At 44.2% G+C, this 2,500-nt stretch overlaps 1 non-coding gene and 1 pseudogene across 1 annotated transcript; both read right to left on the reverse strand.

Moving 5' to 3' along the window:
- Positions 1–31, reverse strand: part of LOC143262019 (large subunit ribosomal RNA) — a 2,995-nt pseudogene extending 2,964 nt beyond the window's left edge.
- A 1,101-nt stretch (positions 32–1,132) lies between these two features.
- Positions 1,133–1,287, reverse strand: LOC143262068 (5.8S ribosomal RNA). The gene has a single exon (XR_013036022.1). It is a non-coding gene; the product is annotated as a 5.8S ribosomal RNA (ribosomal RNA).
- Positions 1,288–2,500: the final 1,213 nt, after the last annotated feature.

A 2,500-nucleotide genomic window follows, 5' to 3' on the forward strand; every position in this document is an offset into this window, starting at 1 on the left:
TCAGCGGGTAATCTCGCCTACTCTGAGGTCGTCGGAACGTGAAAAAAAATTTTTTCAGAGCTTCCCCCCCCGAAAGCATTTTGCGAAACGTGTACAGAGCAACACAAAAAAAAAAAAAATAAAAAAAACACAAAAAACCCTTAAAGCAAAAAAAAAACCGTTTATCGCGCCTCACCAATATATCTTTTATAAAATTCGATATCCTCTCCAAATATAGATCTTCGAAACACTCGCAAGACGATTACAATCGGTATAACTTTAACGTCCGTCCGAAAAGTACTTTCGGGGACTAGACGACCGATTGATCTCGTGCGGTTTCGCTATTCGATCATTTGAAGAGAACAAAAAGATATATGGGGCGACCGACAAACGGTTTTCCGTAGAACCAGACTCGCGATTGCGTTGACACACACATCATAGCCACACCAATAGAAGAGTTTTAGGACGGTAACCCGGGTGGGGTGTTCTTTACTCAGAATATGTGCAACATCGGATCTATATAGCCATCGATACAATTCGTACACAAATGTGTCGTACGAAGAGAGAGACTTTTTTTCCTCTGGCAACATTACGGTAAGAGACATCCTTCCACACTCATAGGTTCCACTCCCTGGGGCTATGATATATATATACATATAAATTCAAATTCGAAGCAACGGTCACAATTCTACTCTATATTTTTGCGGGTTATGTGTTCTTTCGTTCAATTTCTTTCATGCGTTCGTTCGATCTCTGTACACAGTCTTCACATAGGACAGACTCGTGTAGTACGCTTTCGTGGGTTAAACCCATCTCGTTTCATTTCAGGCGACGTCGGGAGCGCGTTGAAAATGTACCAGTGAAATCTCGATAGTTCTACGAATACGAATCGTCCCGAAAAAGATTTTGTCACCGCTTCGAAGCGGTGTTTCAGACGGGCGGACGTATATAAAACATATACGACACACGACACCGCCTTCCACACTCACGCTAGTTCGAACACGATTTCCATCTCTCTCGAAGACTGTTAGACGTACGTAAAATTTCTCAATATTCATAGGACCGCGACAAACGCCGACGAAGCGCCCATCATTCGCTCGTACGTATATAGGCAACAAGTGCCATCAACGCAAGCAGTTTATAAGTACGTAAACGACCCTCAGCCAGGCGTGGTCCAGGAATTGTATCCGTGGACCGCAATGTGCGTTCGAAATGTCGATGTTCATGTGTCCTGCAGTTCACACGTTGACGCGCAATTAGCTGCGTTCTTCATCGACCCACGAGCCAAGTGATCCACCGTTCAGGGTAATTTTTCCCTTTTATTCTCTCATATATAATATAATGTGTATTTGCTATCCACCACATTTTTGTGTTATATTTCGGAACAAGCCGATACCCGAAGAGCTCCAACCAGCGCGCGAAGGAGATTCGGGAGTCGTCGTACGACGACATAATTGTCCCTTAAAGAACGAGATATTTCCGTCGAAACCATATATATATGTACGAGCAAATCCAAAACCACTGTTTTCTTGCAAGTTCGACGGTCGGAGCGAATAGAACATTGAAAAGCCTTCTATCGAAGAAACACAGAGAGTATATCACCTCCAAAAACGACGGGGATATGGATATTCAAACTGGACAATTATCAACCCGATACTGGATTCGAAAAGTTTCTCTCTCCTTTCGTCGTTATTTACACCGGACGGACTCACGGCCGGCTCTAGCTGGGTGTCATATATATATACGTCCCACGCTCATGCTGCCACTAGCGCGCAACAGAGTAGGGTGTCAATGACAACGACACAGCATTGAAACGAGCTACACAAGCCGGTCTCTCTTGATACCAATGTAAACGAGCATTAAGTTATCTTCAGACTGCCCGATATTTTCGTCCTTTGGACTTTCCCAACGATTCCTTTTTTTCTTTTTTTTTTACACACCACAGCGAAGACTTGAGGAAGCGTGATTAGCACGCTCGCATCCCTCCCTGTCCTACTACAACTGTGTGTGTGTGTGTAAAGAAAGAAAAAAGAATACATTGGCTTTCTCTCTATCGAGAAGATGGCCTACGCAACGCAGATCAAAGGCCTAATACGTGTAATATAATACGCGTCTGGCCGTGTATAAATCACGCACGAATGATCTGGTCGGGCCCAACTCTTCTCGTACGCTTATTTTTCCGTGTTGAGGCACTATCATAAAATCACACAAACCCCAACACGTGTGTGTCTTGGAAGGAAGATGGCCTACGCAACGCAGATCAAAGGCCTAATACGTGTAGTACACACGTCTGCCGTGTAAATCACGCACGAATGATCTGGTCGGGCCCAACTCTTCTCCACCACACCACATCCCAACTTTGTACATTTTTATATATTTTTGTGCATTGGGGCACCTTCATAATCACAAACCCCAACAACACATATATCTCTCTCTCTTTGAAAGATTTGTTGTGGCCTACGCAACGCAGATCAAAGGCCTAATACGTGTAGTACACACGTCTGGCCGTGTAAATCACGCA

This window comes from Megalopta genalis, unplaced genomic scaffold (genome assembly GCF_051020955.1).
Source record: "Megalopta genalis isolate 19385.01 unplaced genomic scaffold, iyMegGena1_principal scaffold0084, whole genome shotgun sequence".
Classification (NCBI taxonomy): Eukaryota; Metazoa; Arthropoda; class Insecta; order Hymenoptera; family Halictidae; genus Megalopta; species Megalopta genalis.